General features: G+C 48.2%; 1 protein-coding gene across 1 annotated transcript in view; it reads right to left on the reverse strand.

The window, feature by feature from the left end:
• The window catches only part of LOC146189672 (caskin-1-like), a 316,774-nt gene that overhangs the window by 253,603 nt on the left and 45,131 nt on the right, over nucleotides 1-18,040 (reverse strand). The gene's annotated exons all lie outside the window — the stretch shown is intronic.

The following is an 18,040-nucleotide window of genomic DNA, read 5'->3' on the forward strand; positions in this document are numbered from 1 at the left end:
TGTCCTGTGTTTCGCGCTGCTTCAAGACAGGCATGAGTGGAACACACGGCGACAAGCAACACTGGTAGCAGCAGTGGTGAAGGCACAGGAATCGACATAAATTTAGGAACATACGCTGAGATTTCAGCGGAGCGTTTAGTTAATTGGTCACAACGTCTGGTTTCAGGAGCCAAAATCGTATCTGGTATCACCGTGGTCCCACCTTGATGCACCTGAAACGCTTCCTTCGCGGCCGAGAGAGCGAGCATATCGTTTTTGTTACTATCCACACGTCTAATGTAGCAGCTGTTAAAAACAAAGCTCTGTTGTGGGGCCTCATTTCCCTAGCGAAAAAACTGTATGAGTCACAATAACCTCATACAGATTTCCCATACTGAACTCGCACTAAACTCATACAAATCTCACTCTCATACATTTCTCATACGTTGAATGACATTTGTATGAGGTTATTGTGACTCAGGCTTTTTTTTTTTTTTGCTCGGGTTGCTCTATAATATTAACGACTTGCCGCGGTGCCTAACACGTTACAGGAGCACATTATAAGCACAGGACCCTGCCGTTGAATCATGTCACCGCGACATTAATTACCTCAGGTATGACTTATGAAGGAACGTCACTTCCCTTCAGCACAGGTGTCGCACTAACCGTATACGCTGCTAGGACATCCGCTCAAGTTCTGTCCGGTAGTATATGGGAAATGACGTGGATTGCACTGATCAGTCGCCGGATTATGCGACGTCACAAGACCACGTGAAATGGTCGCAGGAGCTGTCGATGTGGGCAACAGTTTCGACACGGGGGTCGAACCCACAGAGGGGACCCTTGGTCACCGAGTGAGACAGGCGACTCCTATGCTCTCTTTCGCAAGCTGTTCGCCGCATTGAATGATGACCATCATGTCGTCAGTCAGGTAAGGATAACCATTCGCAAGCTGTTCGCCACACAGCGAAAATTAAAGACAAGAAAGATACCTGTGCCAGTCAAGAAGTGTGACCATCATGTTGTGCGCGCAACCCTGATCGGCACAGGTCGCTTACAAACAGCTTACAAAAAGGGGGCCTCGCGAGCAAGTTCGTATGGTGCGGTTAAAGCGGGCATTTACATATACCACGTCGGGTAGTCTTTCACGTAATGTACGTGGTAGCGTAGGAATGCTATATGAGCGACCAGGAACAGAAATGAAGGCCGAATTCTTAAAGCCTGTAAATCTCATTTGGCCCGACCGCGCTATATCGGCCGTCAATGCCTTCATCCACTCCCCTCAGGGAAGGCCACCATATACTAACTCCATTACACTCAAATTCCACTCCCGTTTCATCCAGGGGCCTGGTTTCGTTCAAGAAATCTGCTATTTACACTCCATTCACGTTCCAGCCTCATTTATAGCTCCTCCAACTTTCAAGAAAAGATCGTGTGCGTCAACTAAAGCACATAGTTATTTTAACACCCAAATTCATCACTGTCTATTAATTTACTATTCAGTTGTCGGTAGTCACTCAAACTACGACATCTTAAATTCAAAGGCAATTCCTACGTATCCCACTTTCCGCCCCTCTGCCACCTTCACGCACTTTGTTCGTTTCCTCAACTAAGCGTTCTATCCCGGGCCCGCCCTTTATTTTATATTAACAGGTATTCCATTTTTCAAGGTTTTTAATCGTCACTTAACTATGACCGACTTTCCTATCGGTATGCCCACGATCACCAACGTCACACATTTTGCTTCACGTGACAGCTTCCCACGACATCTTAAATTCAAAGGCAATTCCTACGTATCCCACTTTCCGCCCCTCTGCCACCTTCACGCACTTCGTTCGTTTCCTCAACTAAGCGTTATATCACGGGCCCGCCATTTATTTTATATTAACAGGTATGGTATTCCATTTTCATATTAACAGGTATTCCATTTTTCAAGGTTTTTAATCGTCACTTAACTATGACCAACTTTCCTATCGGTATGCTCACGATCACCAACGTCACACATTTTGCTTCACGCGACAGCTTCCCAATGCCGAAGGTTAAAACTGGCCACTGTACGCAATATCTTCAATTCCTTAAAAACGTAGTTTTGAAATTCTTTCCATTTGGACAGTAAAGAACCAAGCGAGCTTTATAAAAACGCTGTTGAAGTTGTGCCTTATTAATAGTATTACTAGTTACCTAATCAGTCATCGTGTAAAGTTCTATAAAACTTTGTACAATACTAACGTGTTTAAGCAATACTTCTACATTTGCTTGAGTTCTTCGTAAATATATATAATGTCTGTAGCATTTCATTCTATGATTGTGTATTATTTAATAATTGTGTGCTGCTGTGTACAGCACGCAGTACGATTTTATAATGTTATACGGTTGACTGCATTTTTTATTTTGTTAAACTTTCATTCCTGCGTTACATGCATTGGTTTGCTGCCCATTGGCTTTTGCTGACACTAGGCTGGGTGTTCAGGCTGCAGTTTTCAGCCATGGTACCCTCTGATGCATACTTATTGCATAACTTATTCTTGTCCTTACTGTCAACAAATTTTCAAAAAGGGTTTGTGGACGCACGCCACCCATGTGTGGCCTCCCGCCTTGTTTCCAGCATAGCTCACGAACAGTGCGAGTACAGAATGAATCCACGGCCTGAAAGCACTGGCCAAGACAGGTAAAAGCCTGCGTTCTAGAATACCGGCGCATGTGCGGTGAGAGATAATTAAGCTTTGCGCTCATCTTCATATTTACGCGGTGTTCAGCTCGCGCATTCCCTTTATTTTTCTGCATATAAAAGGCTTTTTACTCACAGAGGTGGTGGTGGCTTGGTAAAGCTAACAGTTCATGGTCCGGGGAGAGACAGCGCAAGGAAGCATTGCTGGTTGCCGAGAGAGAAATTTGTGTGAGTGTGTGGATGAATGAATAGTGGTTTTATTTCGTATTAGTTACGGATACTTTATATATCACAAATAGAAGACAACTCTAAGAGCTACCATCCATACCAAGGCCTTCCCGGCAAATTACAAACACATCGCCTGGCAAATGCTGTCGGGAAAATAAAAACTGGCGCGAAAATATCTAGGCAAATCAAAGCCATCTAGAATTGCCCCCATTTGAAACACACAGGTGAAGTTACAGCAGCAACAACTTCCATGTTTGAGTAGGAAGGAATCAATTTTACATTTAATAGTGAAAACAGTGTATACGGGAATTCGTGGATTAAGAAACTGACTATTATCTTACAGTGCAGACACCTGATTTCATAGCTTCCACAGGCTCCATACGCCTGCAGTGTGGCCGCTTGACGCGCCGCTATAGGTAGGAATAAAGAAAGAGAAAAGCACTAAATAAAGCCCTCGCTCCCAATGCGAATAAAGCCACCCAAGAGACATCAGAGGATGAAAAGTCGGGGGGGGAAAAGTCGCTCAATGTTTAGACACCCGCACGTCAAAGTAGACGAGGCGCCTATAAAGGGAATCCATCATAATCGCTTGCACTCACGGCCCATCTATTTACGTGCAAAGCCAGCGGCACACACTCCCCGAGGTATTCACGCGGCTCATGGCAGGCGGCGGTCAGCGAGCGCGTACAACAATGGCGGACGAAAGAAAGTGAAGCTTCTGGAGAGATTGAGGGCGCGCGTGGGACGAAGCGAGCTGGAACGTCAGAAGACGATAAAGAAAGAGAAATGGCTGCCACCAGCTATCTGTCAGTGCGCACTTCACCAAGGGGAAATTTATATTCATAACCGTCGCAGGGGATATGGCAGCCCACTGCACGCGCGGCGTTAAAGAGACACTATATAGGCGCGAGGAAAAATGAACACAGCAAAAATACCAATAACGCAGTACGGCCCTTTTAGGACCCGCTCTCAGCCCCCTCCCCCTCGCATTGCTCCCGGCCAACCCCGGCTTCACTTAAGAGTGTTTAAAGAAGAAAGCGCCCATGGTGAATCAATCCCCATTTTCAAAGGCGAGTACAATTTCTTGTTTCGGATGTAAGGACTCGGAACGGATCACCGGCAGGGAGGGTGCGGGCTGGCCTTTCACTTCTCTGTTTCGAAAACATTTACGCTTCTGCTCGGATAAGAAGAAATAATAGAAGGCATTAAAAAAGAAGGCGCGGAAAAAATCAAAACAATACAATAATCGGAGGATACGGGCGGTGATGCTCTTCTGGAAAGTCAGTTTTTTGCTCGGTATTTTCATCCAGCGCGCTCCCTCCTCCCTTGCCTTCCCCTGTGCCCTGTTGATATCCTGGGGGCGCCTACGCACTCTTTTGTCGGCAATCGTCTTCTGCTACGATGGCTTTACAACTCCATGCTCGCTTCTTTGATTTGATTTAGGGCGAGCCATTTCCGGGGTCCAACCATCCCCAGCGCCAAAGCCGGCGCTATAGAAGTAAAACAAGCAGCCGGCCCCTAGCTACGTCTCCGGCTTAGCTGCGGCATCCTAAAACGCCCCCTTGTCTCCTGGGAGCAACGGTTCCGACCAAGTCGTCTGCTATGTACTCGAGAAGGCGAAAACAGAAGGCGCAATTTGAAAGAAAAAAAAAAAAAGAAAGGAACAGAAGAAAACGAAAAATTAATCAAAGACCGAAATTTGTAAGCGCTTTTCTCAGAAGCGTAACACCGTCTGCTCGAGCAGGGTGAGGCGGAGGCTTAGGGCAAGCAAAAAAAAAAAAATCAGACAGCAGACGACGAGCGCGGGAACACGGTGCGTCGGCGAACAGAAGCAGACGAAAATTAAGCGCAACAGGAAACTCCCCGGTGAGCCAACCGACAGCGGCGCGGCCTGTCATTAAGCCCGCGGCGATAATCGGAAGACAGCGCCCCCTACAGAGCGACGCGTTCCACAGCCGTCGTCGTCACTGGGGAGTCCGGCCGGAAGTGTCAGGATGGTGGGCTGATTACGCCGCCGCCTCCACTTCCGCGCGTGCGCGGATCGGATCGAACGTCGCGTTCCCGCGAGTGTTTTAATTAGTACGCGCTACGGCGGTGCGAATGGCTGCGCCGATACGATTCGGCGAATTCGTCTTGATTACACGCGCGCCAGTGGCCTGCGAGTCGGAGTTCGCCACGGAACGCCGCAAGGACCGAGAAAGACGTGTCTCAGGTCGCGAGATCGCTGCGCAGGCCAAGTCGCGTCTCGGGTGCGCTACATTCCAGTGAATCATCCTTGTTTGATTCGATAGGCCACGGATAGAGTAGTAAACCGGTACTGGGATTAAAATCCGTAGTCATTTCCACTGAAATATGCAGCAGAATAAACTTGTACCAGCAGTGATCTCGGTAACTGCTTCTTCAATTCGCGATGCATTTTCTACCTGAAAACAAATCAGCCCAGACAGAAGTTCTTCTTGTGGCTGTAGGAAGAAGGAAAAGAAAATGCACCGGCCTGCTACTGGCTCTGTAGCTAAGCCACCTCCGCTGCCTCGAACAGACAGAAGAGAAAATAGAGAAGAATGAAAAGGAAGAGGGAGAGAAAGACGCGCGCCGCAACAACAGCCGTCGTCCACCACCAAAGCGGTGGCGGGTGCAATGACGGCCTACAACAGATAAAACCGGTGGCAGGCTAGCCCCCGCCGCAAGCGGCGGTGACCCACCTATCCCAGCCCCATCAGGGGAGACCTAAGAGGAATTCGTCAGAGAATAGCATTAGGAAAGCTTACTCGGCTGCTGGTGATCCTGGCGGCTATACAAGAATTAACATGAGAAGGAAAAAGTCAAGTTAAAGACGGCTCTCGGTTTCTATAACCGCATCAACAGACAGAAAGCGTGCATTCGTACTGGAAGTACCTTTCACTGCACGTTGCACCTTGCAACGTTTTTCAGTGCCTGCCATCTAACAGTACCCTGATAGGGCTTGGACAGGTAGGTCACCGCCGCTTGCGGCGGGGGCTAGCCTGCCACCGAATTTTTGTCTGTTGTAGGCCGTCATTGCACCCGCCACGGCTTCGGTGGTGGACGACGGCTGTTGTTGCGGCGCGCATCTTTCTTTCCCTCAACCTTTTTCTTTATTTTCTCTTCTGTCCGCACGAGGCAGCGGAGGTGGCTCAGCTACAGAGCCAGTAGCAGGTCCGTGCATTTTCTTTTCCTTCTTCGTACAGCCACAACAACAACGACGCACCCTGAGGCAAGGCAATTACTGGGAGCTGCAAGCAGATATGGGCAAATGCCCCCTTGCACCGCCGACGTGCCGCAGTGGTTAAGACGCCCGACTACTGCGCTGAAGTACTCGAGTTCGAACCCGACCACCGGCGGCCGCATTTCGATCGATGCGAAACGAAGTGGCGTCCGTGTGCTGTGCGATGTCAGTGCACGTCAAAAATCCCCAGGTGGTCAAAATTACTCCGCAGCCCTCCACTACGACACCTCTTACTCTCTTTCCACTTTCACTACCATCACCCTCTCTTCCCTTAGGGCGAGGTTCAGGTATTCAAGAAACAAGCGTGACAGATACTACTCCTTTCCTTTCCTTCGAACCAATTATTATTAAATGCCTCCATTTTTGCATTTCCTGCCATAGCTTCACACTATGGTCACCTCGCAAAGTATCGTGGTTCTCGCTCGTCTTCAGAAAAAAATGATTGGTCATGCATCCCTCTCTATTCTTCAAATAGATTGGTTTGATTTACTTTCGTCTATGGATTTTGACGTCTCAAATCGATTCAGGATATGACAGACGCCGTAGTGGAGGACTCCGGAAATATCGATCACCTGGGATTCTTTACCGTGCACGGACATCGCACAGCATACGAGCGCCTTGCTTTTCGCCTCCATCGAAAAGCGGTCGCCGCGCCCGGTATTCGATCCCACATCATTGGATACATCAGGCGAGATTTACCAACTAAGAAGCTGTATTTACCAGCTAATTAGGCACCTAGAAAAGTTTTAGGCAGGTTGCACAGTTGATCGGTCAGTTTGACATCCCAGCCTGCCGGCACACTAAGTGGAGGGTGGTGAAGGAGTGTGAGGAGGGTAAAAGTGAAGTGCCAATGTTCCGCCCGCTGGATTTCCTTCCTAGTAATTTCCTCGTTTTCACACGCACGCACACACGCACACGCGCGCGCACACACAAACAATTGCAGTGGTTTAACCTTGAAAGTCGAGCGATAAAAAGTGATTCTGCTGCTATGCTGGCTTATCAAGGTCAGTGACCTTCGCCTTTAATAGGGCTATTGCACAAGCACGTACTCACTGTTTGCTTGAAAACCGTAAGCGGTACCGAGTTCCTGATGCTGTGTCGTTGTAACTAAAGCCTCAGTGTTTGAAACCGCCTTCCAGACAGCGACAAACATCCTGAAGACGTCTTCAAACTGTCCAACCATCCACAAAGCTTTAAAATGCATGTCCTTGTAATTTTCATGGTTGGATCGTCCTCAAAATGTTCTCATAATGACGTTATGATGTCATGCATAGTCCTCAACACGTCATTTCTCAACACTTCTCCGCCGACTAACCGACACGCCGCGTTGGCCCATTAGACGTTTCAAGCGGCGATTTTTTTTTCATCGGAAAAGAAAAAGTAGGGCCTGAATATGCTAGCGAATGGTGAGACATATCGGACACGCTAAATCCACGTCGCGATGAGCTCCAACTGGAGGCAGCCATCCAGCCCTTCACTTTAATTTGCGAGCGAATATGCTAGAGCATATTCAGGCCATAAGGAAGATGTCCTGATCGAAATGATCGAAATGCTATGGGTTAATTTCTTTTTGCAGGGCTGTGCGCCGATATCGTACAAAGTGTCATATTTGATGGAAATATCAACGTTGTAATATGACACTTAAACACACCAAAGACCGCGTGGAAACAATTTCTGTTTCAAAGGTGCAGTTCTTACTTCTAACTGCGAAAAATTAAAAAACAAAAATGATGCGGGGTCCGTGCACAAAAATAACGGACGACGTGCTACTACGCTCACCGTTTTGGGGAAGTATATTATTTACTGCGTTCGGGAAAAACCACCTGATCTGTGACACGAGGGACGAGAAATTCACACAATAACACCTGCTATAGGTGCACTACATTATAATAAAATATTGAAAGAAAATTACGAGTTCGCTTTGTATACAATTCCGTGCACAACGCGGTAAAGGAATATAAGGACAAGCCTCACAAGAGGGGACACTGCAGATTAAGAGAACGCTTGCTAGTAGCCCATCTCGAGGCCGTGATGCGCGCGGTGAGTGCAATTAATACGAACCCACAGTCGGTTGTGCAGCGTGTAACCGCATCTCTTTACCTTGTGAGGCACTTATCCCTATATCCTTGCACACAGCTCACTGACAGTACCCACTGGTTATGCGTTACCCATCTCGGAATCGTGTCGATTTATGAACACATCTTCTCAGTTCTTACGAAGTCATCACTCGAGCCAGACTCACACGTCAAAAACCCGCGAAGTATGTAAGGCATAGAAAATTCCAGGTCACCAAATATTTTTTGTGTTCTTTCCGGTGATGCTCTAAAGCTGAGACTTCGCATTAACGATACAGATATGCCCCTAAGCAACGAGAATTACGATTATAACACTTGTGTATGCCACATGTGCATCGTCAGGAAAAGTTGTTACAGAGAGGCGAAGAGCAGATAGTTGGTGGTTTCCGCCATACCCTCACCGTCAACCCATGCATCTTACCCTCCCTCGCCGTCCCGAATTTTCCTGCCCCAATCATCCCTCAACCTTCACCTCAGCGCGGGAATTCGTCATGAGGTGAGGGTTACGTGAGGCTGTAGCGTTTACTAAAACCGTAAGGTCTCACCTAAACCTTACCGCAGAATCAACGATTTATTAGCCAGTTGAGTGAATAATGATTCAGAAAAGTGGCAGCCACCGGCGACCTAAGTTTTAAACTGGAAAACAATGCTGAACATATATTAATTTTGTCGACCAAAAAAGTCCAGGAAGTCCACGGTCCTGGAAAAGCAGCCCCATCCATGGCCGCCCCTTCAAGAGCCATCAATCCGCTCCTGGTGAGCAAACCTTCTTCATCATCATCATCATCATCAGCCTGATTATACCCACTGCAGGGCGAAGGCCTCTGCCATATTCCTCCAATTAACCCGGTCACACGCTAGCTGCATCTACTTGACCCCTGCGAACTTCTTAACCTCATCCGCCCACCTAACTTTCTGCCGCCCCCTGCTACGCTTTCCTTCCCTTGGAATCCAGTTTGTTACCCTCAGCGACCATCGGTTATCCTCTCTTCGCACTACATGTCCTGCCCATGTCCATTTCTTCTTCTTAATTTCTACTAGAATGTCGGTAACTTGAGTTATTTCTCTGACCCACTCTGCACGCTTTCTATCTCTTAATGTTACCCCTACCATTTTTCGTTTCATAGCCCTCTGGGTTGTCCTCAACTTAAGTAGAACTCTCTTTGTTAGCCTCCACGTTTCAGGCCCATAGGTGAGTACAGGCAAGATGCAACTGTTGTATACTTTCCTCTTGAGCGATACCAACCTTATAGCAATGAGAATATATAGCTCGGTTCAGCAATCTTTTTGCAATGCGCAAGACGAACGGTGTTTTCGTTATTACTTTTTGTCCACTCGCGTAGAAGAGTAACAGACTTCACGGCTCTGTATAAAACAGCAAACACGAAACCACCGCGGAAAAATTGCGCGCAGCCGATTTTTCGACCTGTTCGAGAGCTCCGCGAAAAACCCCTGCCGGCACGCATGAAATATTCAGGCACCATTCGCAAACACAACCGGCACCGCGGAGCCAGACAGAGCAGTCAAGCAGCGACCATGACAGCCGACCAAAAGCAGCGAAATGGAACAAGAAAAGGGCCAGCAAAGACCGCCAAGAACAATCGCGAGCCATAATAACGATCCCGAAACAGCAGGGCCGCTCCATCAGACAATGAGAGAAAAGATTCCGCCGCGGCATAAAAGAACGCGGGCGCGCAAGAAACGGTGGAGCGAGACAATTCGTCACGAAACACGGCTTTTTGGTCTGTGTACACACGCCGAGAGAGAGAGAGAGAGAGAGAGGGGGGGCAAGTATAACGCGCTCCCAGGCGCGAGAAATGGCAATTGTCATCGCCTACGTACGAGCGCTCGCGTACAAAGACAAAAACACGGAGGAGAACAAAAAAGGTAAAAAGAAAAGAAAACAAATAGTACTAGTCGTTCGTGCGTGGGAAAGCAGCATAGCTTCGCACGCCTCGACGGCTGCTGCTGCTGTTGCGTCGTCGTCGTCTTCTAGCAGTGCCGAAATCGCTCCAAGGCACGAACATTACCCCCCCCCCCCCCCCCCCCCCCCCCCCCCCCATCAGTCCCCCTTCTCCCCATCGCCGCTGCCATTGTCTCAACTTTCGTGAATGTCGTTCTCTCTCAATTCGAGTTCGCGTTTTTTGCGGGAAATTGCCTCCTCGCAAAAAGGTAGTGCATATTTGCTGAACTGGCTCTCAATCTGTTATTCCCGCGTTGGCTCGGACGCTTACGGCACTATACAGCGGCCCCAGACGACCGTGTCTCCTGTTCTGCGAACGAGGGGCCGAAATTCGTCGTCTGCTCCACAATATCGTGCAGCTGTTGCCCACGTCTCCCGAACTGCACGACGCGAGATGGGAATTCGTTTTGGAGTGCTTGCGTGCGCATTCACACGTATTTCGCCTTTTTTTTTTTTTTGTGTGTGTGTGTGTTTTTTTTTTTTGTAATTTCCGTTGATGCAGTGAGCCAAACTGATGTGTAGCTGTTTTTTTTTTTTTTTTGGTCATTGTCTGCTACGCGTTCGAGCGTGTTTTGCTTTTCGAGTGCGTATTCATTCGCACGGCGTGGCAACACGAACACGTGGCATCTTATCATTTCGAGCTTCCTTGCCCACTGGTACGCAACTTGCACGGCCAAACCACTTCACCGACTCGTCCTGAACGAGTATCGTTATGTGATTACTTTGATCGGCATTTGGTGTGGTGCACAGAAGATCGAGTTATTGATAAAGAAATAAAAAAAAATTATAGGACGCTGACGCTTCACCTTGAGACTAACGCTATTATAGCGTGCGTTTGTTTGCGTATTCTACCTTTTCTTATCTACGACACAACGGCTCAGCACTTTCGGTACGACCGACTACGGCACAATGACTAATCACTTTCATTTTTTTTTTTTTTTTGTTATGACGGACTACGATACGACGACTCGCCGCTTTCGGATTTTTTTTTTTTTAGCTAGGGGGCTACAAAACAATGACTCAGCACTTTTCCATTGCTTTCAAATTTATTTGCTATTTTTTTTATTTTTGCTCTATAATTTGTTTATTTTAGTTATCGATAATTAGTCAATCAATTATGGATTTAGCATTAACCAGCAACGACTCATAATACTTCCCATCAATCGATCAACTGCCTCCATTTTTCCTGCCACGTTCCGAACACTCCCGACAACTCCCGAAAGCACTCGAGCCGGAACTGCAGGTATACGGCTTTCCAAGCGAACGAGCAGCACACGCTTCGTTTAATAGCACGCAGACAGAACCACAGCTGGCACTGGGTCCGACGAAAGTGTTTATAACTGCGGTGATACGAAATAGCTTCCTTGACAAGCTCAAGTGGCGGTTTTTTATACGCCTCTTGCTTCACTAACAGGCAGGACAATGCGTCCGCTAAACGTTCGCTTATAGGACAAAACTAACAGACCAAATCGGGGCCGTCGCAATTAACCGTTAAGGGGGAGGGAACTGTCCGTTCTTTCAGAATTCTTACGCAGGGCAGACGTCACCTTAGAATCTGCTACTTCGATGTTTCACGACGGTTTCAGAGCCAACCAGAACAATGCGACCAGCTCAGCCAACCGAACAAAGAGATCAGGAGAGTTCGTAAGCGTCTTACGGGCGCAACACCAAATAATATATTGCTCCTTTTGATTTCGCGGTATTTCGACACAAAAGTTTCGTCGGTGTCTGACATGATTTTGGTAAGGATCAAAGAATCGTGTAACGTTCCTACCGAGTCCTGACGAACACATTTAGTGAGTACTGTACATTTCATTTTCAACATGCCACCAGTATGGGGTCCGTGTGCAAAGTGCTTCTCACAATTAAGCCTTGCGTAATATATTTCAAAGATGACGCAAGCACGCATGCCATTTTCGTGCTCTATCGGCGAAGACATGAAGTAAGTAGTAATTATGACGGTGACGTCATATATCCAAAATCTTGAACTATCGACTAAGTTCTCAGATGAGCTTCGCAGAAAGAGCAAATTATGCCAGAAAAAAATAAATAAAGAACTGTCGTAGCATTAAACTACGTGAGTGTGCTACAATCTCTTCGTAGCAATTTCTATACAAGTCTCCCTAAAGTATACTGCTCGAATAAATTGCCAGTTCCGCTTCTCTTCCTCGCTGTTGCAAGCATGACAACGCTTGGAAGCGGAACCAAAGTATGTCAGCAAAGCGTGAAACATTTATATATAAGACGCGAGCATACGAAGTGAACAATGCAAGCAAAAATAATCCCAGACAGTCTGCTCCGAAAGTCAGCTCCGCGCGCTGTCGTCTGCACGTTGCTTTTCTAAAGAGAACCACGAAGGCGGTAGGCGCAACAGTGACAAGAGGAGATGGGTTTTAAAAAGAAGTTGCAAAAAAGGTAAAAGAAGCTGCCGGATGAAGAACCTGGATCGCACAGACGACTATAAACACGCGAACGCGATATGTATTCCATAAATTGCGCCACGAAAAAAAAATATAGATTATAAAAAGCGACCCTCTAAAGGCAGGAAGGAAGCAGTGATGCTGGGAACTGTTGAACCCATAGTGAACTTCTTCCGCTTTTAGAGGACGACGACGCTATAAGTATTCAGCCGGCGTGCAGGAGGTGTGTATAGAAAGTCAGCTCTTCCGATATCGACCCCATTTTCTTCGGCTCACTGGCATGCTCGTCCCATGCTTTTATACTTCGCGATACGTCAAAAGTGCGCGATCGATGTAGAAGGGTCTTTAGCGGAGCCGCCAAAAATTTCCCCCACCGCTTGCGGCGGCGGCGTGCCTCTTTTTTGTGCCGTTATTATACAGTTTCCTCAGCCACGCCTGCATCATCCCGACTGTAGTACACTCAGGTGGCAAACGTGTACTTTTTTTTTTATCTAAGCCACAAATTGAGAGCTTGTGCGAGTACTTCATCAATGTCGGTCGCATTGCATACCTGGAACGGTGCGTGAAGTGCGTGGATACTCGGCTACGTTTAGACATAGTATGCCAAACTTTACCACCCCCTGAAGCACAAGTTCGAGCATGTTATATATGTTATACAATATAGCATGCTCACATATAACATGCAACATGCATATAACATATAACATGCTGATATGTAAACGTGAGAAAACTGTGTGCTCACTGATCCAGCCATAGTGACGAGCGCAGAGTGACGGCTACTCATGGATGCCAAACTTACCCTGATGTGAGACTCAAGTTAGACTGCATATACAAGAGTAGCGCGTTCTGCTGACAAAGACGCTTAAACTGCGCCTTTAAGAGTTTTGAACACGATAGCAGTATTGGACCTTATTAGCATCGCTGCCTCATTCGTTCCTAATGCTTGTCACAACGGCATATAGTTCTCATGACACAGCACTCCGCTTTGCCCCCGTTTGCCTGGCTCTATACTCAGCCTTTTCGGCCCGCTATGCCGCATTACCTCCGCTAGCTTCGCGCGATACACCCTGGGTCGCTTCAAGCGCATAGCGGTGGCCTCTCTTGACAGCACCTTGGCGATTTATCGCCGCCTAACCAACATCCATCCCCTATCACGCCTAGTCGTCGCCTCTGCTTTCTCGGCTTTTGTCTTACGTGGGTATACCTCGTCGCTGAGCAGGAGCGGACGTACTACACATACACCATCCGCACTCGCGTGCAGAAAATGACTGGTACGAGCGCCGCGCACTGTTTGATGGCATTGCATCCATCGCGCACGCGTCCCAGAAGTTCATCTCTACTCTGCTTATTTATAGACGATGATGATGGTGATGCTGAGCTGGCTGGCTCTTTTACAACAGTGAACACATGAAAAGCCCTGGCTTTCGAAAGCGAGATTGTAAGTGTTCCACACCAGCTGCAGAAGTAGATGTTCGCCACCTGCTGGACTTGTGCAGGGGCATCAAGGACACAGATTCTGCGCGAAGTGGGACTAACCACAACAAGGGAAGAGGACTTTTCTAAATGGCTCACCGACAACGCTAAGAGCAGGAGCATGCTCCGGTTCCTCACGGAAAACCATTTACGTGAGCTTCTATAATATGCCTTATGGCAAGCTTGCGTACAAAAAAAAAAAAAAAAAAAAAAAAGCGTTATACTGCTCGCACACCATGTCTTGTGGTAGCAATTAACGTACCATCAAGGGATTTTCCAGTAAGCGCCACAGGCCGGCGCCAAATCTACAGGTAAGCAAGGTGGAAAATCAGCGAAAATTTACAATATGATCCACTGTTAAAGGGAACATGAAACTGCGTGGCTGCCACGTTTTGTAAAGCTCTCCAGGGAGAGCCGGCGATAAACAATGGCACAAAGAGCATGCTCAGTGACGACCACTGCTGGCTGCTCTTCCCCAGCATGCGCATGGTGCCGCCCAATCTTGCTAGTTGTCGGCGGTAGTGCTTCGCAAATTGTATGGGCCATGCGATCGCATGTTCCCTTTAACAGTGGACCGTACTCTACTTTGCTACTTGCTTAACTGTTACTACCGTAATTAGTTTTTTTTACAGACAATGCACACACTATACCAATATTTACTCGTAGAAAAGGAATGCGGCTCTTTGGAAAAGTGGTTGAGCACACTTTTTATTTCTTTACTTCTGCTTATCTTCGGGTTACAACCGCGCACGACAACGCCGACGCCGGCTTGCGGCACGGGCCCATATACGCTATAGCGTTAAGAATTTAAGGCAGGTGTAAGGAAACTATGGTGCTTCAAGACAGTTCTTTAGAGCTCGGATCACTGAGCTTATATAGGCCACACTGCTTTTCCTTTTCAAACGTTGATCACGGAGTCCTTCTCGGCCTTTATTCCATGAGTATGATGCAGTGGCCGGGAAATTTATAAATTCTATATTCTCAGGAAAAAAAGAATCCTCTTTTGCTGCCGGACAGACGCAAAAGTGGGCAGGAAGATTATCGATTACTATCAAAAACTAAACTACGGAGAGTATCGATTACCGAAAACTACACTACGTAGCCGCTCAGGTCACTTTAAGTGCGGAATTCGACGAAATCAGAAAAACGTTTCTCCTCCAGCTTTCTGTCATTAAAACCCAACGAGCTCATCGCCGTTTATTCACTGTTTATTTTATTCTCTTTAGCACTTATAGGTGGGTGGATCCAGTCTATCCGCATCGCGCTCGGCAGGTCACGTGACTAGCACACCCACCAGCTGCCAGTACACGTGTAAACGCGGTAATGTCACGTGGTGCCATGACGACACATACCTGGCAAAGCAGACAACGCTCGACTATGGCACCTGCCAACTGCCATGCCAACTCGGCCACAGAATTCCCTGATTGGTAGACAGGTTGATGACGTTATGTGCTAGCGTGACGTCACACACACAACAAACCAATCAGCACTCGGCCATGTCATGCGACCTTGTGGCATCATCCACCTCTCGGCCAATGGCAATTTTTCGTGACAAGGACGGACGCTGGGCCTTCTTGCGAGCCGGCCCTTTAATGCTCTCGCTTTAAAAATTGAATGGAGTTGTCCTCAGTGACTCTCTGGATGAAAACCTAAACCTTACTTTTAATGTCCTTTCACTATCCTTTGCCTGCAGCTAGGCAGTAGATTACACGCGAACAAAAGAACGAAAGAAGCTCAAGATATCTACGCCCAGCTCAGCGACCTCATCACACTTCACACGGGACGATGCCGCCAAACCCAAATCCCCACGGATTTCAGTAATTACCCTCTGTCATTCACTTTTTTCCGTTCGCATTAGGGCACTCGACAAAAAAGGGAAAGCGGCGAATTCCGGGAGTTGAGGAAAATGACGAAGAGTTGAAAATAACCGGAAACAAGGGAAGGAGCGCTTATGAAAAAGAATACAATGATGGCACGCAAAGGGAAAAAACTGAGAGGGGGATCGTGGATTTTAGGGAGGACAAGCTTTCACCGCCGCAGCCGGTGCGCTCCCCAGATTGCGTCTCATCGATTCCAAAGAAAAAAAATAACGAGAAATTGGGAACTCGGCGACGAGCCCCACAGCGTCAGCGGTCGGGCGATCCGGGAACAAAAGGAATATCGGGACAGAGAGAGACCGGCAAAGAAAGAAAGGAGGTCGCATAATGGCAGGAAAGGAGGGAACAGCAGTAAAAGAATCCCAGAGGTGCGCGGGCGCACGCGACACGGATCATTCGCCCTTCGCGACCCTTGCGAAATGGACGCGCCATCGGCACGTGCCGAGGCCACGTCACACTTTTTTTTTTACTTCTTTCCCGGTTCCGGTTCACTGCTTGCTCGTTTTTGTATCAGTTCCAACCAGACGAAACTTGGGGGTTATAGGGATCTTTAGGGATCTTCGGAGAGGCGCAGATACAGCCTAAGGAACGCATATCACGAACTGCAGCGCTCCCTCTAAGAAGGCGAACCGAGGCTGAATGCCGTGGCTCTGTCCCCACGTTTCTTTCACGCTGGGAACCGCGGGAAATTCCGGGGCGGCTCGAACGCCCCATTGCCCCGGTAGATCGTCGTGCGACCTTTTTATTATTCATAACGAGTCCCATTATAACAGCCCCGAAGCAATTTCCACAAATGTCGCTGTAACGATGTTTTCACAGTCTTCGTCACTACAGTTCTCGCAGGCTTCACCTGTGCCAACTGCGAGCGGCGATAGATATTTAAGCGCTTGATTGTAATTTATTTATGTAATCGAAATTTATTAAGCATTGATATTGTTACGGACGATATCAAGGAAGAAAAAGCGGGCAGTGGCGCGGACAGGAGCGCTCGCGCTAGGCCCGGCAGCATATTCATTAAACGTCATCTCACTGTCATCGACCATCTCTCTGTCCTCTGTTCTCCTGTTTTCATCGGCTTGCCGTATCGTAACATTTGGTTGGAGGTGCGGGGTACTTCATCATCACCCCCTCATCTTGTGCCGGACGTCGGCGCCCTGCGACTTCTTGCGCCATCGGCGAAAGGTCAGGAGGCACTGCATGGCTGTTCCCCAGCCTGCCGGACCCAGCAAGACCTTGCCGTTCCTCCGCCCCGTCCCCCCCGCCCCGACCACAAGACACGACGAAGGAGAGACTGACCCGAGACGCCACACATGACCATAAGACACAAGGAGAGACCCGAATGACCTAATGTGACCCCACTGACCTGATGTGCTGACCAAGGACCCTACGACCCAAGACACCGCTACACTTCAAGACATTCTCCCCTGCCTATGCCACGCGGTGCGTGCCTTGGCCTCCGCCATCGAGTCGTGGCAACGTGTGGCCCGAGAGTGTCCTGCCAAGGTTCATCGCGAATCATCGTGCCGGCAAGCCATTCTATTCTTCCTTCTTCCTCTTCTTTTTCAAGCATCTAGATACGCCCATCATCATGCCATGGAATCATCAACATCGTGCATTTCCTCGTCCACGATCGGGACGATCGCTCGGTGGCCCCGGGTAATGTTACGGACGATATCAAGGAAGAAAAAGCGGGCAGTGGCGCGGACAGGAGCGCTCGCGCTAGGCCCGGCAGCATATTCATTAAACGTCATCTCACTGTCATCGACCATCTCTCTGTCCTCTGTTCTCCTGTTTTCATCGGCTTGCCGTATCGTAACAATATGAAAAGGGTCAATTAGCCACCCTGTTGACCCAGTGAAGCAGATGCGATGCCAGCTGTCCCCTTTCCTTCCCTCGATCCTTACAGTGTTACGCCAACGTCGCGAAACTGGGAAACGCGCCCTGGCCAGCGTTCACTGTAGAACAAATTATTTGTTTCGACGTATAGTACTCGGGTAAAGGCTTTGCTAAGTTCTACGCGGACACAATGTGACCTTTCTGCGTCAGTAACACAAGCCAGTACTGCGCAAGATCTGTTTGAGGCCAGCGAAGAAAAATTACGAGGCGCGTAAGC

Source organism: Amblyomma maculatum, chromosome 5 (genome assembly GCF_055883805.1).
Source record: "Amblyomma maculatum isolate TAMU_Amacu chromosome 5, ASM5588380v1, whole genome shotgun sequence".
NCBI classification, from domain to species: Eukaryota; Metazoa; Arthropoda; class Arachnida; order Ixodida; family Ixodidae; genus Amblyomma; species Amblyomma maculatum.